Source organism: Magallana gigas, chromosome 2, assembly GCF_963853765.1.
Source record: "Magallana gigas chromosome 2, xbMagGiga1.1, whole genome shotgun sequence".
NCBI classification, from domain to species: Eukaryota; Metazoa; Mollusca; class Bivalvia; order Ostreida; family Ostreidae; genus Magallana; species Magallana gigas.
In genome coordinates, this window is record NC_088854.1 from 45,547,987 (window position 1) to 45,573,530 (window position 25,544).

At 30.8% G+C, this 25,544-nt stretch overlaps 2 long non-coding RNA genes across 9 annotated transcripts in view; one reads left to right on the forward strand and one right to left on the reverse strand.

Moving 5' to 3' along the window:
• Positions 1-6,610: 6,610 nt before the first annotated feature.
• LOC105322282 (uncharacterized) overlaps positions 6,611-25,544 on the reverse strand; it is a 44,965-nt gene continuing 26,031 nt past the window's right edge. Inside the window, exons 2-14 of one of the 8 annotated variants that reach the window (XR_010711170.1) lie at positions 21,621-21,906; positions 18,111-18,255; positions 17,407-17,522; positions 17,014-17,161; positions 16,619-16,742; positions 16,429-16,489; positions 15,935-16,050; positions 15,542-15,689; positions 15,147-15,270; positions 14,856-15,017; positions 9,336-9,420; positions 9,047-9,103; positions 6,611-7,671 (exon numbers count right to left, since the gene is read on the reverse strand). This is a non-coding gene — a long non-coding RNA (uncharacterized lncRNA). Of the gene's footprint in view, positions 7,672-9,046; positions 9,104-9,335; positions 9,421-14,855; positions 15,018-15,146; positions 15,271-15,541; positions 15,690-15,934; positions 16,051-16,428; positions 16,490-16,618; positions 16,743-17,013; positions 17,162-17,406; positions 17,523-18,110; positions 18,256-20,152; positions 20,434-21,620; positions 21,907-25,544 lie in introns of those variants that run through there. The other 7 variants (XR_010711169.1, XR_010711171.1, XR_010711167.1 and 4 more) reach the window with 7 other exon arrangements.
• Positions 20,602-21,906, forward strand: LOC136273042 (uncharacterized). The gene is made up of 2 exons (XR_010711175.1): positions 20,602-21,315; positions 21,444-21,906. It is a non-coding gene; the product is annotated as an uncharacterized lncRNA (long non-coding RNA).

Here is a 25,544-nt window from a genome sequence, read left to right on the forward strand (position 1 = left end):
ATGTTTCTTTGTAAATAGCAAATGCACGTATGCATAAGAAACTTAACAGTGACTTAAATCATTGCAGTTAATATTTTTGCACACTGTAGGCAATACATAAATTTAAGAACTAGTAAGAGTATTTATATGCTAACGAAAATATACCCAGCAAATCCATTATGAGAATGTTCTGTACAAAATCTCTATCTTTACACCAGATATGCTTTTCAAAATAACGTAACCAGTGTCGCTTTCTTGCAGATTTGGAGGAAAGATTACTTTGGAGCCATTTTAGTAAAGAGAAATATTCCAGTGTTTGCTTTAACTGATTATTTCTCAGGGCAAAATGACAGGTTATTAAACATGGATATATCCCACAGTGGACTTCCGATCTGTCAAGACACCCAGTGAATTTGCAGAGCTCGTGAACCTGCTTTTGTTTGCGTTCAGCCGTTTCAATGTCATGGTGCGTTTCTTTGATTAATAGCATGATATTGACCAAAAAAACCCACCAAACAAACAAAAAAAAAAAAAAAAAAAGAAAACAACAACAAAAAACACATGGACTATAAATCAAAAAGAATTTTAATTTTCCTTATATAATATATACCATATCGTACAAAGATTCTACTTTTCTCTTGATCTTGGAAAATTTATATGTAACTTATCAAAAGTTCCTCATTTTTTATGTCGATGTGTACATTTTGATATTTTGTGTACATGCTTTCTACACTAAATAAGATAAAGCATACTCATTCTGGTAAAAACGATAACACCAATAATGAGTAAAATAACAGTTAGTGAATGATGAACCTTTCCATATCATATATCATAAATCTGCAAGATGGGGATAAATGTATTGAATTGTGAAGGCAAAACGAGTAACAGGGGAAGGACTGTTATTTATAACAAAAAACTAATTTTAATGTAAAAAAAAAACATTTTTGGGAACACATTTTGTAATTATTCATAGGACGTATGAGCCAATCTTATATCTCTTTATAAAATCAAGTTATTATTATAAACTTTATGCATAATAGCAGATGTGCGCATGCAGGGGGTATAACCATTAACTTCCCATGGTCAAGATACCCAGGTTGTTTGATAGTCTGTAAATTGCATTTGCGCACAACAGGGTCACCGAGTGTTAAGTGCCAAAAATGTTCTTTCATAGATCAGTTAACACGTCCAGCATCGAATCTCATTGTGTAAATATTGCGTAATATAGCATGTCAGATGTGATTATTATCTCATTCTTATTTTCTCTGATCTGGCTGCTGGACGCACATTTTTTGATGAACTTTGTTTAACCCACCCACCCACATCCCTTAAGCATACAATATATTATAAAAGAATTCATATTTTCCCCATATTTTCATATAAGCATTGTTTGTTTGTAAGATGGTGGTTTTTAACCCCACCTTTACAGAATGATTTGTCATTTATTCAATGTTCTTTTTTATTATTATTATCATTATTTACTTTTTAAAAAAAACAATATCAATGTGGTTCATTGACTTAGAGACCTTTAATGCAATCATTTGTTCAATTCTCTTTGCAAATAAACTTGGACTCATCGGATTATGATCATCCACAAGTTTTTTTTTTGTTTATGGTGGATTTCCTCAAATGGAAAATATTGGTTGACAAAACAACTTTGTATATCATGGAAATCCGAATAACGAAGCATGAAATAGGAGCCATTTGATTGAAACAAGATTTAAAGTAAAATTTATCTTCTTATATAATGACATATGTTACTGGCGTATGACATATATGTATCTGGTGTATCTCTCAATAAGTCCTAATATGTTCAAACTGCTACATATGGTCTGCTTTACATGAAGACTAGAAATGTCTACCTGCACTTCTTTTCCACTGTTTGTGTCTTTAAAGGGGCATGGTCACGATTTTGGTCAAATTATATTTTTCTGTTTTCATTATTTACGATGCTTTAGGAAAGCATTTATAATAATCAAATGAAATTTGATTTTCATTATTTACAATGCTTTAGGAAAGCATTTCTAATGATCAAATGAAACTTGAGAGTAGGTCGTAAAGTTATAAGCGAGACACAGGGCTCACAATTTTTTGTCATGTAAACAAGGCTCGTGCCGTTTTTGTTTACATAGGTTCAATATACCAGTAAAAATCTTTTTTCAAGCTGATTTGTCTATCTTCTTATCCATTTTTAACATAAATAAACAGTTTCTAACGTTAAACACATTCATTTTAGGTCTAAAATTGGAATTTTCACTTCCACATTCAAAATGTAAACAAAAGCTTTGTTAACATAGCAAAGTATTGCAAGCTCTGTAACTTGCTTATAATTCAATGAATGACACTCAAATTTTGGCTGCCTATTAAAAATGCATTTCTAAAGCATTGTAAACATTAATATTGGAAAAATAATTTTTTACGTGTTGTTAATAATGATAAATGAAAAAAATTACATAAAAAGATATAATATTTCAGGGTTAGGTTAAATATATACATGTAAACATGGACAGTGTACTTATATAGGTGGTTACTGGTGACCTGAGTGTTTAAGACGACTTGTAACAGCAACATGAAAGTTTTAGGCTGCAGCATGATTTCTTGTAGTAGAAAAACACAAAATAAACCATAACGCTAATATTGTATCAAATGATCCAGAATTAATTCTAAATTTGTTGTCTCTAAACATTTTATGTTCATGCAAATATCTATTTAGTTTTTTAAGTGTTTTCATATTCTGCTTTTTATTCAGTGTCAGTAACATCTGATTTGATTAAATGGCTACTTTTATTCTTCAGAGAGGAGTTCTTATTATTATATTTTTTGAATTTGAGTATTTGATAAGGACGGAAAAGTTAGAAAACATCAAACGTATAATTACTACTCATTTACTTGGTAATTTTCGCAACACAGCATAGTTTCTCTGATGGCCAATATGCCGATATAAATGAATTGAGAAATGAATATTTTTATTTTGGATTTTAAGATAAAAACAGTAATCTTCAATGCTTATTCTCCTTTCATTCGTCTTTTTTTGTCTTAACTTTCAATTGTCATCGTATTTTTTTACGTATTTGAGTTATTTTACATAGAATGAATACATTAATAAAAATCCTTATACATGTCATCTATGCGATGTAAAATAAACCAAAAAATTCTACTTCCAGTCAGAAAACTCAAATATTTAAGTCATAATAATTTGTGGTTAAATTTGCATTTTTAATTTGGGTCTCATTCTAATATCCAAGCGTGTTGAAGGACTTTTTGTAACAGAAACCACCAATTTGTTTTAATGAAAGTTCTGCGGTAAATAATTTAAAAATCCAAAAAATTAAAGAATATTTCTGCTGTCTAAAACTGCAGTCATTTTAAGATTTTCTGTTTTGCGGTGGTAAAAAAAATATTAAAATATATTAAAATTAAATCCTGACATTGAAGAAAAATGGAATAATTTGATGATCTACCTATTTACTTTGTAATTAGGCACTACCTTATGTACTACCCTTAATTCTGAACTACATAAACTTACGTCGAAAGATTTCTATAAAGACTTTCAAGTCAAGTCAACCCTTTCAGTTGTTAAGATTTTCATAGTTTCTCTCGTTTTTGATCTCATCGAATGACGATCGTGGATAAATGGGGTGAATGTTTAAAATAACAGGCATTCATTCTATTTACTCTAATCTAGAATTCCAATATGAGAAAAATAAAGCAAATCACTGCACTTTTACTTATATTTAATATCAAATTTATGATCTATATTTGAGTTTGATGTTGGATTTCTATCTTACAGCCACTAAAATAGTGTAATATCGACATAGTTTTTACAATGGGAAAAACATCTTTACGTGTACTTTTAATCACATAACGATAATTACCTTTTTACGAAGTTACTTGCGTATCTATATATACAATGCTTAAGTGTACCCAACTGTATGGGGTTTTAAGCAGGGGCGTAAAAAAGGTACGTTTGTTTTCTAGAGTTTGTGTTGAATTTTTTAGCATAAATATTAGTACATATTGTAAATCATTAATTGTTATAGTAATCGTTAAAATATTTTTAAAATTATCATTTACTGTTCTGTTATTCAATATTGTGTGATTTTGTATATTTCATATACAAGCATGAATATGTAAAATTCTCGAAGTAGTATATATCTCGTGGTTTTTGGTATTGCAAATTCTTAATACTCAAAACCTTCTATACCTTAAAGTTAGAAAAAGGATAAATTTTTATTAGTGTAATTTCCTCCGAAATGGTGCCTCTGACTATAGCTAACAGTACTTTAAAAGTTTAAAACACAGTTAAACCATACATGTTTGATAAAATATAACAGATAATGTGTACAGAAAAAACCTGTTAATGTGAAAAAGGGAGACATGATTTTTTTCCCCAAATATTGTATAGGAACATTTATTATATCTTATAAGTTGTTCGCAAAAATTATTAATCTATTTTTGATATCTATTTTACTTTGGGGGAATGATATTCTATATAATACACATGAACAGCAAACGTTATGCTTCCAATGGTTTGTATATCTCAAAAAAATTTACCCACCGAATTTATATAAGTCTAAATTATGCTTAAAGTTTGTTTAAAGTTTATTTTTTGGTATGCATATACAATATCTTAATACAGTGAAATGTGTTTTGAAGGAAAGATCTAGAAAATGTAAACAATATTTAAATATATATAAGGTATTTAAACAACTTTTAACGCTATGATACTAATCGAATTACGTGTTTATAAGGAGTGACGATGTATAGTAGTGTCTTATTGAAAATGAAAAGTAAAACAGACAATAGAGCGGATCAAGACATTTTTCATATGAGCTCTCTTCTATTAAAGATTGATACATGTATGTTTTGCATATGAAATATTCGTCAATCAGAGAGAGAGAGAGAGAGAGAGAGAGAGAGAGAGAGAGAGAGAGAGAGAGAGAGAGAGAGAGAGAGAGAGCTCACATCCCAACTACCCGCATGAAACACCGTAAAAAAGAATTTTATCGTTAAAATAACAATTTTGATATTTTGAGAATTTCATTTTTCGTTTGTTTTTCTGTATCTCAGTTTACCATTTAACCTACTGTGATAAGGTACGTTAAGAGTTTAATTCATATAAATTAAATCTTTAAAATGAATTAAAAATTTAAACATAACACGGGTAGGAAAGACAGATAACAAATCTTTCTTATATATACAAATTTATTTCCAAAGAATTATTTTAATGCTAGTTGATCTCTCTTGGCCAAAGTAAAATATGTGTCCAAGAAGTGCAGTGGACAATGCACTCGCTTATCACCGCTGCAAGCCGAGTTCGATTCCCGTGATCGACAGTGGTTGTATGTGAAAGGGTATGGTGGTCGCCAGCTTGGACCCTTGAGTTTGTCCGGGCACTCTGCCCCCCTTCGCACTAACATCCGTGCCAACGAAAGATATTGGACGTAATTAATCATATCTAATTATTGGTATCAAATACATAACGTCAAGTACCATTGGTTGTTAAAGTTTTAGAGAAAAGATTATGAAAGATGATTTCCAATTCATTTTTATGTAAAAATCCAACCATCCCACTGTCGCTCCACCATACCACTGGTTATCAAGATTTGAATTAACCTGAATCGACACTACCTTTGGATGCTACCACACAAGTTTTATCTTTCTGGAAAAATATTTTGAGAGGAATCCCAGAGATATTTTTCTTTAATTTTTCTCTATTTATTACAACATAAGAAATCAGCAGACAGACAAACATATATCCAGGAGGTAGATTTGGGCAAGAATGCATTTTCGAATTAGATTTTTTTTCAGGTTAATGTTTAAAAAGAATCTTTAAAGATATACGATATGCATTAAGTCATACACAAAATTTAACTTGTGAAAAAAACATCTCAAAATAGTATCAATTCTTGTTAGGCAACAAGGAGTTTTAACTCAATCTTTGCAAATTAATTTGTCATTTTTACAATGATTTTATGTTGTTCAATGTATTGTTTTCAATTTGAACAATACAAATTAAATTTGGTTCATTTAATAAACGACCTGAATTCAATCTTTTGTTCTATTTCATTGCAACTGAACTTGGACTCATTGGAATATTTTTGATTCAGGTACTTGAACTGGGTAAAATTACTTGTAGCAACAACGCTTAAAGTTGGGCAAAATTATTAAGGTGTTTCTCTTGGAAATGCTTATATATTATATCTATGGAAAAATTTGGCTGACCAAAATATTTTTGAAAAAAAAATACAGAAAAGCTGAAAAGCTACCTTTAACAATATCTTCTCATATTTGATTCAGCCAAAAATAGATATTAGGTTAAACTTGTTTTGAAACATTATTTGCTCCTGTAAATTAAAAATGTGTTTACTTTCATCCAGAAAGGTAGATAGGGCCCATAATGGTGGATTGAGACTTTACACAGGAATTTGTTGAAAAGAAGCTTTACAAAGATTTTTATCAACAATAATTTTAGCAAACAAATTAAATCTTGTTTGGAAAAATTCACATGTATCTTTTTTTGGCATCAAATCATGGTTTCTTTGACGCCAAGAGATTTACATTTTTTATTTTATGAATAAAAGTAGGTTTTAAAATGGGTTGGTGCTTAAAACAGAAAAAAACAAAATGGTTTCGGATGTAACATGTATTTTTCTTTTTATTCCTTGGCTCACTTTCAACAAGCAGACTGGAAAAAAGCGACTCTTGTTTCCTGTTTATACAAATAACATTTTTCAAGAAGCTTGAGCAGCAAAAAAGCATGTTTTGATGTTGCTTTTTCCATATCATTTAAGATGAGTTTCTTTACATGCTATTCGAGATATTTACATATATCTGCTACGAAATTTAAACATATAAAAGGAAATCATGTATGATAAAGTTTCAATTTGAAGGAAAGCAATATCAATATTCCAATATCAATGAAACGAGTGATAACTCTTCTGGGACATTTTCAACTACAATTATAAAGGGGAGTTGCTTCCCTTTCATGTTGATCAACAGAATATTAGTATATATTAATAGTTATAATGACATCCCTTTGCAAACTTTCTTTATCTGAGTTACTTCTTTATGTGCTAGCAATCTTTATAAAGTGTAGCAATATATAATTCTATTCTTACAACGATAACCTTCACTTTGTGCAGTCAAATATATACAAGTACTGTTTGACATTAGTATAATTAGGTATACAATTAGAATGCAATTCATTTAAGTCTGATATATAAGTGAGAAAAAATATTTGTTCAACAGTTACACCAATGTTTCATTAATGAATATGCATTATTGAGAAGTAAAAATCTGAATAATTTTACAAATTGGAGATAAGTTCCCATAGGGAAAGTTAAATACATTTAGATACATTGGATTTCATGTTCATGAACAATTCTGAACTTTGTACTAAATGAATTGTATTTCAGTACTTTTTTGATACATCAGATTTTGGTTTATTTGCGCATGTTAACAGTTAACTGTTTGATTTACCGAAGTCTCTGTTTGATTTGATACGTAAAAATCACGAAATACAGACGATAGTTCCCAGGTTGACATGATTCACAGAAATTGTTCATGTAGTTTCTTGATTCCGTCTCCTTTTGTGGAATTTTTTGGTACTGTTAGTTAAAAGAATATGCTTTTTATGAATCGCCTGGCTTTTATTTGTCCGCCATTGTCCACATTCAAGACATTTGGAGCCTGCAGAAGAAAAGGTAATTATTTCAATTTATATCTCATATCTTTGTTTACCATCAAATCTTCGTTAAACCTTTAGATAAGGTATCTCTAGTCGTAATTTGTAATTTAGTACGAAAATCTAAATATGTTAGCTTTAAAATTTGAATATTTTCCTACATTTTTCTAATCCGCTCTTCATCTTTTATTCTAGAAGGTGGGCTTAGCCTAAAATGGCCAAGACCATCTAGTCCTATTTATATATGTATTCTATTATTTATCATTTAATTAGTATGCAAGAAACCACAAAAGCTTTTTAAATTCTTGCTTAGAAAAATGTATACAGTAAATTCTTTTTAATATTTTTCTTCCAACCCATCCATTCCATGTTTGAACGATCAGAATGAATTATTGTCTTTAACAAAAAATGCTAAGTAAAACATTGTTCGTAGTCATGCGGTCAAATTTCGTATCTAAATAGTGACATCTAAATGTGGCTATATTGAAACAAAAAGACCAATAGCTTTAAAAGGTAACTCAGATACAATGTATACTTATTTTAAAGGTGCAGTAATATTGCAAATTTCAGAAACAAAAAGTAAACTATTCTTAAAGCTTTGAATTTTCTTTTAACCATGGATTAAAAAAAGGGTTCTTTTATACTGATATCTGTTTGCTTTTACACCAACTTTACAAATAAAAACTACATAGTGTTGAAAAAAATCTCAAAATATAAATCCTTATTGTGGCACCTGTTTAGGTTAACCCGGGCCTCTGTAGAATTTTTTGATACTTCTGCAGTATTATCTTTAAAGTTTAAATAATTCTTTAGGAATAAAGTTAACCTTGTAAATTCTAAAGAAACATAATTTGAAAAAAATTTCATACATCGAAAAGATTTATCTTTAAAATATCTAAGTGATCATTCAAAAAACCAGTATCTAATGAATATGATACCAGGTGAATATTTCATGCATAAAATTGTATTTCTAAGACATCCATTTAAATCGAAAAAATAATCAAAATTTCATTCAATTGATAAATGAACCAAAAGAAAATAAAGATATGTGGAAATGTAACAAATTATGTGGTACTAGTCGCTATACAGTTTTTTGCATCTTGATATAGAAAGATATTTTAATTCAATTCGTTGTTTGCATTTACTTAGCAACTCTGTTCTAGCTATGTCCTCCTGAGGGTATCGTACCAAGCAACGCAATCAAAAAAAGCTTTTGAGACTAGAGGAAAGTTTTTAAAACAACGCTTTTATTTCGGTATTATTGCAAACGACGATTGACCTTTTGTGCATCGTGATTTACATGTAATTGATTTACAGGAAGATTTTATTTAATATTTAATGTTTAAATGATAATATCAAAAATATAATTGTTACCATTACCTTTTTACCGTAACAACGTCTACAATGCTAAGTCAATTTCATTCTGGTTGACAGTTCCTTAAAAGACAACATTCAAAGTAAAACAAAATGCAATTGATATTTTTAGATATAAAAAAAATATTTTTATTATTTATTTCTTTCAATAAGTAAAATTTTTGTTTGTAAAAAGAATTGATTATATTTCATTCTTAAAGAATGTCAAATTGAGATTTTACCAGGAAGAATTTCAGAAAATGAGTAGATTATCTGTTCATATTATTATACATGTACGTGTATATGTTTTCAATACTTTCTATTCTCTCCTTCTGTGTGTCCAAGTTGATAGATTTAGATGAAGTGTTCATGTTTTCCTCTCTCTGATGCAGATTTTGGATCTATTGATGTACAATAATAGAGTTTAAAGAAATTCACAATAACAAATTTGGCTAAAACACGTGTGAATGAAGAATGTTTACATATTGTAGAGATTCTGCTCAGAAAAATACAATATCTCAACCAACAACCGAAGTCTTCTTTAATAGGAACCCACCTTACTATTTTAGCTTTTAAACATTTAGGCAAATTTCAACAAAACATGGAATAAAGCATCCTTCGTTAAAAGGGCCAGAAATGCAAAATTGAAACTGCATTCCACTGATCAACATTGAATCCCCTTTGGTGCTCTAGTGATGATGAAGAGGACTAAGCTTAAACACTTTAGACATTTAATTAGGATAGTTGCACGATTATATCACATATTATAGCATTACAGCTCTCAAGACATAGACATAAATAATATTATATACATTGTAATATTATTTTAAATTTAGAGCCCATTCAATGAGCTCAAAATCAATTCAATCAAATCAACTCAATCAACTTTCCTGAAGTCAATACTCTGCTTCAGGTCTGAGTATTGGCCTGAAACTTATTCACTTTTCTTTAGAGAATTTGAGTTAAAGACTTAATTGAGTGAATTGAAAATTTTGATAATGGTTTGGCCATGTGTCTCAGTTTAAGCAATAAAAATCAATTATAAGAAATCTCATAAAATACAGCATTGAAATGTTTGAGTTATAACAAAATACATTTTATTTTCCCCTTTATATTCCTCTTCGAGAATTTTAATAGTTTTTTCATATACTAGTATACATGTCTATGTTAAAATGTGATTCCCCGTGTTTTGAAAAATCTTGAATCTATATTACCTGTGAATGATTGCACAAAAGTTTCAATTTTTAAGGCCCAAAAATTTTATGAGATTATTAAAGACTTTGTTTATGATCTTTTCTTTTAAAAACATTGACCCAGCTGTTGCTTCAATCTATTCATGGGGTATGTTGGACCATAAAAAGAGGATCATTCTTTAAAATAAAGAATATATAGATTTTTTCAAATTCATTTTTAAACTATATGGTTAGAGAATTTGAATTTTGTGTGGAGGCATCTAAGGAAGTGGTGTTTTAATTTTGTTGAGATCATAATCTCTAGGTGTAGGGTGGGGCCATAATTGGGATTTGACGGTTCAAATTCAAATATATAGGAGACAATGTTTTAAAGTCTTTGTTTTAAACGTTCTGGTCAGTAATAATTTGTATGGCATTATTCTCCTGAAACGTTATCATAATTTGATTTTGGTTTGAAGTATAATCTCCTTAGGAAACCATATTTATAACAAGAGGCCAATGGGTCACATTGCTCACCAGAGAATAATAGTTATGATAAAATCAGCTTAATGGAGTCATAATACAAACTATCTGGACAATGTAGTTTAATGCATGTAGATCCTGTATTAAAAAATCCACCCCCGGACATTTTTACATTTTTTATCATTAGTCACCTTTCTAACAGGATGATTTTTAAGTAATATTTTATCATTAGTCACCTTTCTAACAGGATGATTTTTAAGTAATATCACATGTAAAGCACTGCAGTTTTCAAAAAGATCCTAAACACTTATAATGGGATATAAACCTACATCAAACTCTGAACCGCTTGTAAAACCTAAGAATTGTCCAAGGGCCAAAGTATAAACAATTTTAAAGAATTAATGATATGTCGAAATGCCTGCATGTTAGTATAAGTAAAACCATATGTGATAACATTTCAGTTTTTGTGAATTATTAAAATATTTTCCGCTGTACAATTGAATCCCCAGTGTGGCCTGTATTTGCTTCAACTAAAGTTACAGCTTTTCTAAGTAATTGTTTTATAGAAGAAGATTTTTATACCCTTTTCTCTATATATTTCTTATTCAAAATTAGTCCTCCTACTGTGAGCCCATCCTACCCCCGGGGATCATGATATAAACACATTTGAATTAATCCTACTTGAGAATGCTTCCACAGAAATTTCAGCCCTTCCAGCCAATTCGCTTTTGAGAAAAAGATTTTTTTTAAAAATCTAATCTATATTTTCTAATGTAAAACTTAGACCGCCATTGTGCCCCCACGCTACCCCCGGGGTTCAGGATTTAGACAAATTTTCAGCTACACTATCTGAGGGTACTTCCACACAAGTTTCAGCTTTTCTAACCAATTAGTTTTTTAGAAGGAAATTTTTAAAATATTTAATCTAAATATTCCTGTGTAAAAATTAGACCCCCCCATTGTGGTCCCACTCTACCCCCAAGGGTCATTATTTTTACAACTTTGAATCTACATTACCTAAAGATGCTTCCACACAAATTTCAGCTTTTCTGGCTGATTGGTTTCTGAGAAGATTTTTAAAGATTAACTCTATATATTCCTATGTAAAAATTCGACCCCCAATTGTTTTTCTGGCTGATTGGTTTCTGAGAAGATTTTTAAAAATTTACTCTATCTATTCCTATATAAAATTCGACCCTCCTATTGTGGCCCACCTAACTTTCAAGGGTCATGATTTTCATAACTTTGAATTTACACTACCTGAAGATGCTTCCACAAAGGTTTCACCTTTTCTGGCTCATTAGTTTCTTAGAAGATTCTTAAAATATCTAATCTGTATATTCCTGTATAAAAATTAGACCCCCAATTATAGCCCAACCCAACATTTAGGGGTCATGTTTTTCACAACTTTAAATCTACACTAGAGGTTTAAGCTTTCCTGGCTGATAGGGTTCTGAGAAGATTTTTAAAGTTTTACTCTTTATATTCCTATGTAAAAATTAGGGGCCCCCATTGTGGCCCCACCAAACCTCCAGGGGTTATAATTTTCACACTTTTGCATCTACACTACCTGATGATGCTTCCACAAAGGTTTCAGCTTTTCTGGCTCATTAGTTTCTTAGAAGATTTTAAAATATTTAATTTTTTTATTGTGTAAAAATTATAACCCGAATTGTCGCCCCAACTAACCTCCAGGGGTCATGATTTTCATCACTTTGAATTTACACTACCTGAGGATGCTTCCACATAAGTAACAGTTTTCGTGGCTGATTGGTTTTTTGAGAAGAATATTTTAAAAGATTTACTCTAAAAATTCATATGAAAAATAAGACCTCTATTGTGACCCCACCCTACTACCGGGGGTCATGATTTTCACAACTTTGAAACTACACTACCTGAGGATGCTTCCATATAAGTAACAGTTTTCGTGGCTGATTGGTTTTTTGAGAAGAATATTTTTAAAGATTTACTCTATATATATACATATGAAAAATTAGACCTCTATTGTGACCCCACCCTACTACAGGGGGTCATGATTTTCACAACTTTGAAACTACACTACCTCAGGATGCTTCTACTTTCCTGGCTGATTGGTTTCTGAGAAGAAAATATTTAAAGATTTACTCTTTATATTCCTATGTAAAAATTAGGGGGCCCCATTGTGGCCCCACCCAACCTCGAAGGGTCATGATTTTCACACTTTTGCATATACACTACATAAAGATGCTTCCACAAAGGTTTCAGCTTTTCTGGCTCGTTTGTTTTTTAGAAAAAGATTTTAAAATATTTAATCTGTATATTCTTGTGTAAAAATTAGACCCCGAATTGTTGCCCCAACTAACCTCCAGGGGTCATGATTTTCATCACTTTGAATTTACACTACCCGAGGATGCTTCCACATAAGTTACAGTTTTCGTGGCTGATTGGTTTCTGAGAAGAAGATTTTAAAATATTTACTCTTTAAATTCCTATGTAAAAATTACGCCCCCTCCCCCCCATTGTGACCCCACCCTAGCCTTGAGGGTCATGGTTTTCACAACTTTGAATCCACACTACTTGAGGATGCTTTTAATGTTTAAAGATTTACTCTTTATATTCCTATGTAAAAATTAGGGGGCCCCATTGATGCCCCACCCAACCTCGAGGGGTCATGATTTTCACACATTTGCATCTACAGTACATAAAGATGCTTCCACAAAGGTTTCAGCTTTCCTAGCCGATTGGTTTTTGAGAAGAAGATTTTTAAAGATTTACTCTTCATATTCCTATGTAAATATAAGACCCCAAATTGTGTTCCAACCCTACTCCCGGGGATTATGATTTTCACAACTTTGAATTTACGCTACCTGAGAATGCTTCCACATGATAGGTTTTAACTTTCTGGCTGATTGGTTTCTGAAAAGATTCTTAAAGATTTACCTTATATATTCCTATATAAAATTAAGACCCCTATCGTGGCCCCAACTTACACCCGGTGGTCATGATTTTCACAATTTTAATATTCAAATCCACATTACCTGAGAATGCTTCCACATAAGTTTCAGTTTTCCTGGCTGACAGGTTTCTGAGAAGGAAATTTTTAAAATTTTCTCTAGATATTCCTATGTAAAAATTTGACCCCCCCCCCATTGCGACCCCACCTTACCCCGAGAGGTCATGATTTTCCAAACTTTGAATCTACACTACCTGAGTATGCTTTCACATATGTTTCAGCTTTCATGGCTGATTAGTTTCTGAGAGGAAGATTTTTAAAATTTACTCTTCATATTCCTATATTAAAATTCTAGCCACTATTGTTTCCCACCCAACCCCCAGGGGTCATGATTTCCACAACTTTGAATCTACACTATCTGAGGATGCTTCCACATATGTTCAAGCTTTCCTGGCTGATTGGTTTCTGAGAAGAAGATTTTCAAAGATTTACTCTATATATACCCATGTAAAATTTAGACACCCCCAATCGTGACCCCACCCTCACCTGGGGGTCACGATTTTCACAACTTTGAATCTACACTACCTTAGAATGCTTCCACATAAATTTCTGTTTTTCTGGCTGATTATTTCTGAGAAGAAGATTTTTAAAGATTTCCTGTATATATTCCTATCTATAATTTATAATCTTTGATATTCTTTGTGACTGAGCCAGAAAAGCAGAACTGAAACTTGTGCGGAAAAATAAATATCAACATCGTAGTTTGAGTTCGAGTTTGTTAAAATCATAATTACTTGAGGTAGGGTGGAGCAAAATAGAAGGATCAAGGACTTACATGTATATCAAATTTAAAAAGGAAGAATAATATTTCAAGGAATAATACGAGGAAGAAAATCTTAAAATTTTAATAAAAAACTAGTCAGTTATAGAACAGTAGGAACCTGAATGGATGCAAGATCAGGTAGTGCATTTCTAATGGCCTGGAGGTTAGGTTCGACAACAAATCAGTTTTTTTAGCATATGGATATACAGGTTAATAAAGAAAACCTTTTGGAAAATTAAATATACATGAAGCCAGAAAAAATTAAAACATGTGTACATGTAAAAGATGAAATGCCTTCTGCTGTTTTGTAGACATAATGATGACAAAGGCACACCCTTTATATTTACACTTTCAATTTGCAATCAAATCACACAAACCATATCTGTGCCTGTGTTTTCATTGAAAAGGCACTTGGAATAGACTTACCATCAACAGAACTACAGGATGACCAATAATAGAGCTGTTTGCCCTCATAACGTGTTCTTGTAGCATCGCAGAATGTTTCTGGCTTGATAGGTAGAGAAATTGTGTGAAAAGTTGAAATGCTGTTTTGCATTCTCAAGTTGTTTGATAAAAGTGAACATCAGCCTGTAACATAATGCACATTTATGAATTAAAAACACTTGGTGCTTATAAGGTCTGCTCTGCATAGTTTTTCTATGCTATAAAAGTAAGTCTAAACAATAATTTTATGTCTTTGGTATAGTAAAGACTAACCTGTCTTGTTTTTGGTCCTTTTAGCTTTCCTTACAAATATCCAAGAGTGTAGCTATAGTCTAATCGTTTTCTACAAACTGCCACTCACATTTTCGAAGACAAAAGGTATATAGGTTGTACGATGCTGAAATTGTAAAAAATAATATTGTGCATATTTGGGATAATTTACTAGATATCACAAGACATATTTTAAATGTATTATTTTTTACTTTTTTGAAAAAAAGGTTTAATGGCATTGTGAAGTATTCTGACTCAGATATTAAAATGAACCTCTCTTCCTACATGTAACTGACTATGTAGAAGATGAAATGCCTTCTGCTTTTTCGTAGACATAATGATGACAAAGGCACACCCTTTATATTTACACTTTCAATTTGCAATCAAATCACACAAACCATATCTGTGCCTGTGTTTTCATTGAAAAGGCACTTGGAATAGACTTGTCATCAACAGAACTACAGGATGACCCATAATATAGCTGTTTGCCCTCATAACGTGATCTTGTAGCATCGCAGAATGTTTCTGACTTGATAGGTAGGGAAACTGTTTGTAAAGCATGCAAAACAATTTTATTGCAATGATTTTACAATCTCCAGATTAAAATAAACAAAGAAGGAGTGATGTTGTATTGCTTTATGCAAAGTGTTATTAAAGTGATAATATTAGGAAATGTAGAATTTTATTCTTTACAGTCTGTATTTAAATAAAAAACTGAAATCAACAATTGATGGATAAAAAAATGCACTCAAATTTCTACATTAAAAACAGTTGTAGTACATGTACCTTACCTAATTTATGCTCCTTCAATATATGGATTATTTCTTTGTTTAGTTGTTTTCCTGTCTTTTCCAGTAATTAATGCATGATGTCAAATACTGAATTTGAGAATGTTCCCTAAAAGGTACTAAAATTATGGAGAAAACAACATAAGTTCTACCTTCCAGTAACAGAGAATGATATAGAGATTTTGTGTTGCTATGATCCAGGTTGCTTGCTTAAGATTTTGCCTAGACTACGAATTGCTTACTTATACTGATCTTGCATTATTTTACTTACTAAGATATATGAAAAATCGAACTACATTCCTAACTTTTTTTTAAAATAAAATTTCCCTTTTTAAACAGGATAAAAGATGTTTAAGCATTGCTCAAATGGAGAATGCTGACTCACTGTGGAATATTCTCACTTATGATTACATAAATATGCATAAAACAGTATAAGACAGTAACAAATGTAAGCATGTAAATGTTTTAAGAAAACTGTGATAAAATGATAAATTTACTTTGCAAAGTTGTAATGCTGTTTTAGCATTCTCAAGTTGTTTGATAAAAGTGAACATCAGCCTGTAACATAATGCACATTTATGAATTAAAAACACTTGGTGCTTATAAGGTCTGCTCTGCATAGTTTTTCTATGCTATAAAAGTAAGTCTAAACAATAATTTTATATCTTTGGTGTAGTAAAGACTAACCTGTCTTGTTTTTGGTCCTTTTAGCTTTCCTTACAAATATCCAAGAGTGTAGCTATAGTCTAATCGTTTTCTACAAACTGCCACTCACATTTTCGAAGACAAAAGGTATATAGGTTGTACGATGCTGAAATTGTAAAAAATAATATTGTGCATATTTGGGATAATTTACTAGATATCACAAGACATATTTTAAATGTATTATTTTTTACTTTTTTGAAAAAAAGGTTTAATGGCATTGTGAAGTATTCTGACTCAGATATTAAAATGAACCTCTCTTCCTACATGTAACTGACTATGTAGAAGATGAAATGCCTTCTGCTTTTTCGTAGACATAATGATGACAAAGGCACACCCTTTATATTTACACTTTCAATTTGCAATCAAATCACACAAACCATATCTGTGCCTGTGTTTTCATTGAAAAGACACTTGGAATAGACTTGCCATCAACAGAACTACAGGATGACCCATAATATAGCTGTTTGCCCTCATAACGTGATCTTGTAGCATCGCAGAATGTTTCTGACTTGATAGGTAGGGAAACTGTTTGTAAAGCATGCAAAACAATTTTATTGCAATGATTTTACAATCTCCAGATTAAAATAAACAAAGAAGGAGTGATGTTGTATTGCTTTATGCAAAGTGTTATTAAAGTGATAATATTAGGAAATGTAGAATTTTATTCTTTACAGTCTGTATTTAAATAAAAAACTGAAATCAACAATTGATGGATAAAAAAATGCACTCAAATTTCTACATTAAAAACATTTTTAGTACATGTACCTTACCTAATTTATGCTCCTTCAATATATGGATTATTTCTTTGTTTAGTTGTTTTCCTGTCTTTTCCAGTAATTAATGCATGATGTCAAATACTGAATTTGAGAATGTTCCCTAAAAGGTACTAAAATTATGGAGAAAACAACATAAGTTCTACCTTCCAGTAACAGAGAATGATATAGAGATTTTGTGTTGCTATGATCCAGGTTGCTTGCTTAAGATTTTGCCTAGACTACGAATTGCTTACTTATACTGATCTTGCATTATTTTACTTACTAAGATATATTAAAAATCGAACTACATTCCCAAATTTTTTTTTAAATAAAATTTCCCTTTTTTAACAGGATAAAAGATGTTTAAGCATTGCTCAAATGGAGAATGCTGACTCACTGTGGAATATTCTCACTTATGATTACATAAATATGCATAAAACAGTATAAGACAGTAACACATGTTAGCATGTAAATGTTTTAAGAAAACTGTGATAAAATGATAAATTTACTTTGCAAAGTTGTTATGCTGTTTTAGCATTCTCAAGTTGTTTGATAAAAGTGAACATTAGCCTGTAACATAAGCATAGTTTAAACACTGACTTTAACATTGATGAATTAAAAACACTTGATGCTTATACGGTTTGTTCTACATAATTTTTCTATGCTATAAAAGTAAGTCCAAACAATAGTATTATGTCTGTGTTGTAGTAATGACTAACCTGTACTGTTTTGTTCTGTGTTGTTTTTTTTATGGTCCGGTTAGCTTTGCTTACAAATATCCAATAAGTGTAGCTATAGTGTAATCGTTTTCTGAAAACTGCCATCCACATTTTCAACGACAAAATGTATATAGGTTGATAGATGCTGAAATTGTAAAAAATAATAGTCTGCTTATTTGGGATAATTCACCAAATATCACATAATATATTTTAAATGTACAATTTATATAAGTTATGTAAACAAAATTTGAAGAAAAAAAAACTAAGTTTAATAGCATTGAGAAGTTTTCTGACTCAGATATTAAATCAAACCCCCTCCTGCTACATGTAGCTGACTAAAGTTCGATGTGATTTCATAACATCCCGCCTTACCAGTGCAAAACAATTTACGTCAATCATAACCAAAATCATCACAATTATTCTTCATCTATAGATTTACAGAAAAAAAAATTATTTTAGGTCAAAATTATTAACTATCAAGTGAAAACGTTAAATTAAATTCGTTAAACAATTGCTGATCACGTGACTGCTTTTCATTCATTTGTGTGTACACATCGCATGGCACTTGGCACGATTGAGAACAGGAGGATGAACAATATAAAAAAGGTAATACGTATAATGTTATCTTGGTTACAAATATTGACTGCATATTTTAAGTGTAATAAGGAATCTTCGAAAGGGACAGATTAATCCATTTTAAAAAATAAATGTACATTATAAGCATATGTGCATGCCTTCCTTTTGTCCATAGATATGGATCGTGGAATTAATATATCATTCTTTACATTGGAAGATGTTACAAATTTAACTTTGTAAAAGAGAAAGCCACTGTATGGTGATATGCACAAAGAAAAAAGAAAGAAATTTGACACATAATGGCCGACTTATTGACATTTTTCGCGCCTTCGGGGAAATGTCAGACAGAGTATCTTTATCTTGGGTACATGTACACAGATAACATTTTCATAGTCTTGGGTCCTAGAGCAAGTACAATGTCGTAATTCAGTGATCGTTTTTAAATTAATTAGAAATATTAATATGAACATTTACACGAGTAAATCATATCTTGTTTACAAAATAAGGCGCAATCAGATCCACGTGGACAGCTAGTCGGTCTAATTTGAGGAGGCTGAATTTGGCGATAGTAAAATGTAAAGAGTATCTAGTTTCTTTAATTCAGTGAAAAACTTATGGATTTGTTCATGTAAGGGACAATTCAAAGACTTTGCAAGAATAAGTTAAAATTTTATTCAAAGTCATTAAAAATGGATCTTTTCTGTTTGGGAAATGCAGATTCTGCATTATTGTTTCGATGCCATTACACGTGTGTTCAGATTTCAAGCTTTTATATCATATCTTGTTTTCCTACGATAAAGTTTTTACTTTCATTTCATGATTTCAAGCATGTTGAACTAAATCAGTTTTATCCGCCATTTTTTTAACCGGAACTTAATAGTACTCATTTGCATATCAGATGCTAAAATAATATGAACAAAAGGTTTTTTTCATTTCAAGTCTCATCCTTTTCGTTGCCTGAAAGTTAACACTTCATGAAAGAAAAACAAATTCTGGTGAAATCATAAGATATTCTATATTTAAACAGGAATTTAATGATCTGCCAATTCACTGCAGTCCTTGTTACTGGGCATGCGCATTTATGAACTTCTCGTGTTTCTGAATTACATGATAGTATTTAGGTCATACGTTTGCTAATTTAGAAATACAAAGAAATGAATTCCGTTTTTTACTATTCAATCTTTTATTTTTATCTCTGATTTCTATATTGACAGCTGAAGATGAATCTGGTAACGGTTCAAATCATTTATTATCTTAGTTAAATAGCCCTACAAATTTACATATGAAGAACAGTCCAAACTCATTGTACTTGTTTTTTTAATCATTTCTTACTTAAAAAACATCACTTGAGCTGAAAGTACCCGTGCTTTTTCAGAAACTAAATATAGTGTTATATCCGCATAGTTTGTACAACGAGTACGAACATGTATGAGTGTATCTTTTATCACATGACGATATTTACTTACTCTTCTATGTGTACAGGTAAAATCCTTCTTCAACAAAAACAATTATTGAATCCAAATGTTGATGAAAAAAAGTATGATGCTTATGAAAAGTCGTCATTATTGATCAATTGATCAATCGTCACTTATGAACAGTTGATTCTTACCTTTCCTGCACAAAAAACTTTAATGATCTGATCGATTTAAATTCTTTCAAGTTTTAAAACTTGACCGTACATGATTTTAGTATCACGTGGTATGGTATACAGTATATACGCCGATCCATTTAAATTTTCAATAGGTTTGTCATAAGATAAAGTTTCTATTTTCCGTATCGCTTTCATGGCTTTTTTATTACGTAAGTATGAAATAAATCTTTAAAACAAAATATATCTACACTTTTAGATGAAGTGGGGATTTTTAAAAAATGATACCTTATGAGATAAAGCATTGTATGTGCAACAGTAGATCTGTAATCACAACAATGCAGTTATACTTTTAAATACAATTTAGTACGTTTTATCTGATTTTGTTTTTTACCACCTTTAATTGTAATTTTGGTTAAAATAAATATACTTTTATAAGCATTACGATACAAGTGTCAACTAACATTATTGAAATGCTTTAAACATTTTCTTAAAATTAAAACAATTACATTTGTTTCTTTTTTATCAAAAAACGGAAACAAAATACAATAAGATTCTTTTTTTTTTAAATATTCATCTACTGGTTTTTCAAACATATTCCTCTCTTGTGTATCCCACAATGGGCTTATATAGCATAAGAGTACATGTATTTAAAAAAAAATATTGAAGAAAATGTTCTTTAAGTCTTAATATGCACCTATATTCCCCTCTTCTTTAGTAAACAAAACAAAAAATCAAATTTAGAAATAGTATGAATCGTGCATCCCAACTAGGGCATATTACAATAACAAGATTCGGCATGTCTAAGTTTAAATCGAAATAGACATTTAAATACAACCATATTTTTTTAAATATCAGCAATTGCTAAAATATTTCCTCATAGTGGTGTTTTTAAATAATAAGGACGATATTTTATTAAAACCATTCACCTATCAGATTGATTTGTTTTTTTAGTCTCTGATTTGCCAGTCGATCGATGTCAACAATGCTCGACAACTTGGTCGACGTGCATTTGTCATAAGCGACACCATTTACAGAATTGTAAGTTTACTTGTTACATTTTATATTTTATATATTTTAAAGTGTCCCGTTCTAAAACTTATTGAGTTTGTACAATTTGAACACTAAGCCAAAATATAACTGTATATATCTACATTTGTCTGTTGTAGATTTGGAGAAAAGACTTCTTCGTAACTTTGGTAGAGAATGGAGAGGCATTGTTATTACCAGTTGTTCAGTATTTTTTGGAAAACGACGATCGCGTGTTATATATGGATTTAAGTTCCAGAGGGCTACCCGTGTGTCAAGAAACCGCTCAGTAATCTCAAGAACAAATTAAAGTTTACCTTTTTTAGCTTCCAATATGTGTTCAGTAGAAATTGAAGTACAGGAACTCCATATACTTCAAGACTAGTAAACAAGCAATAGATGTCATGTCCTGCCTATCGCCTATCCCAGACAATAGTACACCGCCTCCCCCTGCCACTATATCTGTGAATTCTGCCCTTGCTAAGCCTCACCCTTTTTGTGCTTCTTATCCACGTTCTACTTTTCTTTGTCCTATTGTGGACCATTTCGTTGGCGTGGTACATCCACTCGTGTTTTCCATCCTTGATACATGACCATCCAGTACTGTGTTCAAAAAACGAAACAAAACATAAATTACCTGCTTGAATTGATAACATTTTATCGCTACAACATTACAGATTAATGATGCAACATTACACAGAAACAAATATGTAATGATGTAGCATTTGAAAATAAATTTAACAGCTTTTTAGCTTTAATAATCTAAAGTTGATTTATAATTTTTGTTCATGTTTATACTTCTTTTTAAGAAAATTGTACTGATGTACATTATGCAATTACACACATTAAATAAACATTCATTCATTTGCATGTGTTATTTGTATCTGAGAAGAGTGTCCTGCCATGAACATCAATTATTGACGTAAAATGATGCATACTTTTTTGAATTGACTATAAGCTCTTCTGATGAAAACACCCTGGAATGTTGTCTATTAAACACGGATGAATGCAGACAGTGTATTAGACATGCACCATCGAATATATCGAAGCACGTTGATTTTTATTTGCAGATAAATCTGTACTGAACCATGATCATGGATTTTAAGGGGGGATGGTCATACTCTGTTTTTGAAATTTAATCCTAAAGAAAGTCTTTGTATGAAGACAAACAAAATTTTAAGACTACCTTTAACTTCTTTTGATGTAAGATATCTTTATACTTGCAGAATTTTAACTTTCAGAATGCATACATATACAGCTTAATGCTTCATGACCTTATTGCAGATTATAGATGGGTAACTCACTTTTTTGCAAAAGGCTTTCGAGCTATACAAGTTTTTGATAGATGTTTCTACAATGCCATGATTATACAGCTGCTATCGTTTTTAAGTGTAAAAGTATTAAGAAGTTGTGACCCCTAAAAATAGTTCTTAATAAGTATACTATCACACAGTATTACCAGAATTTGAATATTAAAAATAAACCAGATTTTTAATTATCTTCATATAAACACTGTTAGCCTAATTAATTCTAGACAAAACTTTAAGAAAGCTGTCAAATCGTTCTTGTCTACAAATGCAAGTGATACTATATGATGGCTTGTCCATTTCCATTATTATCTTAATTATTGTTATTACTTTTAAGTTATAAATGAATAAATGAATAAATAAGGAAACGTGTCATATTTCAAAGCATTATGCGTCATCCCTTTCCAGTACCCTGCCTAAATTCCATTGTGTAAATATGTTGTTTTTTTGGTGTGTCTTTTTGTTATTAATTTAATTGCATGTATAAGGACCCCACTGGAATTAAGCTGTCAACAAAGCTTTTATGGGCTTTACGGGCTATCCTTAGATAATGATTATTATAGCAATAATTTTTCATTATGAATTTATATTTATAAGAAAAATCCATTGGTTTATAAGGTAAAAAAGTATATACTCTTCATTTAGCTGTATTACTTTACCTCCAAGCAACAGATGATTTAATAAAGCTTGTAGGTTTCTATCCATTATAAAATCATGCTTTGTTTTTTGGTTAAATCACTGAGCACGTTTAAAGTTTTGAATGAATTTTTATAATGTTAAATTAAACTTATTGAAATATTGTATGCCTTAATTTTTTTTAACAAAGAATACTGCAGTATAGTAAACAAGAAAGTTTGAAGTGTTACTTTAAATTGTTGACTACATTGTCACGCCTCCTCTACGTAACAAGCTGGCAGAAGGATTAAACGTACGTTTGCCTAGGACATGAGGGTCAAGCAAAAATAGTTCTCCAAAATGTTTGTATAAATGAGCCCTTATGCAACTTTTAGTAGCGAAGAAAAAAATGTAAATTAACTTTAAAGTCATCAACTGTAGCGAGGGTCGTCTTAAGGGGAATTTCTTTCAGGAGACCAGAGGTCACCATAGGTCTTAGATAAATGTAGTAATTCTATTGATCTAGGCCAGAGGTTACTTGTTACATTTTAAAACATGGAGATTCACCAAAAGTCAGTCACTGTAGGGAGACTAAATCACCCTAAAGTGGAATATCGATAAGAAGACCAGAGGTAGCAGTAGGTCTTATATCAATGAATTTATAACTAGGAAAACAGAGTTCACACTTTGTCATTTTAGGAGATAAAGATTATCCAGAAGTCAGACAATTTATAGAGACAAAGGAGTCACCGCATATGGAATATCCATGAGGTCGCCTTAGGTTCCGAAAAATGTAGGAAACATTTTGTTCTTTTGTTCATTAATACTGAGTCATAGATCACCTTTTATCATATAACGAAATGCAGATTCACCAACAGTCTATCAATGTAAGTAGACCAATGGTCACTTTAAACAGAATATCCAAAAGGAAACTACATGTCACATTAGATTCTGAATCAAATACTAATGATTTTGTTAATCAATAAGGAGACCATAGTCATCTGATGTCAGAGATGCACTAGAACGCAACTACTGTATAGACACCAGGGGTAACCTTAAGTGGAATTTCCATAAGGAAAAAAGGTCACTTTAGGTCCTACTTCAATGTAGTTATAGTTATGTACATATATCTATACAGAGACCCGTAGGGAAACAAGAGGTCACTATAAGAAGAACAGAGTTCAGCTAAGGTCCTTGATCAATGTAGTAATAATTTCGTTGATCAAATAGGAGACCAGAGGTCACTAAATTCTTTTTAAGGTATGTGATAGCCACTTCACAGATATCAGGGATCACCTTCAGTGGAATATTTATAAAGAAACCAGATGTCACCCTAGGTTTTTTAAATGAATTTAGTAGTAATTTCGTATATTTAATAATATTTTTTATAACATTTATGTCTGTCAATTTTGTCTTTTACATTAATTTTCTGTTTGGAAAAATATACTTATACTATCATGAATCTGCATTTCTTAAGATTTTGGTTCAGAATTATTCAAGAACTTGTTTTTGCTTTGTTTTTTTTATAATATTGTATTTGTGGTTCATTTTTTTAAATACAACTTTGTAGAAGAAAAAAATGCAGGATAGATTAAATAAAATCATAACGCTCCTTAAAATGGTGAAATACAAAGTCACGCCTTCTGTGAATAACATACAGAAAGAGTATCTTTAATTTGTATATGAAGACAACGTTTTCAAGTTCTAAGACAACTTAGAACACGCGTTTAATGTAGTTAAAGAAGAAATGTTCATTAGTTGATCGATAAATAAAAAAATGAAAATTCAAATTTTATTCAATCAATTTCCAACCATCTAAAATATGTTAGGCGCGCTTTAAAACGTGCTGAAATAAGAGCTGTTCTTCTTAAATAAATTGAATTCGTAGAGACATACAAATTCATTGAACATCTTGAATGTCAAATCAATGGCTAATTGCATATGTAGTCAGTGTTTACGAAAAAAACAGTGAAAAAATGCATACGTTGCAAGAGTAGGTGAAAATTTATGTTTGTCAATTTAGTCTTTTAAATTTCTTTTCTGTGTGGAGAAAATAGACTTACACTATCGTGAAGATGCATTTCTTAAGATTTTGGTTCAGAATTATTCAAGAGCTTGTTTTTGTTTTGTGGGTTTTTTTTATAATATTGTATTTGTGGTTTAGTTTTTGTAATACAACTTTATTAAAGAGAAAAACTGCAGAATAGTTCAAATAAAATTGAAAACCGTCTTTAAAACCTTAAATCGTACCTTCTCTGAAAAATATACAAGTATCTTTTATTTGTATACAAAGACACCGTTTTCATGTTCTTAGGCAAC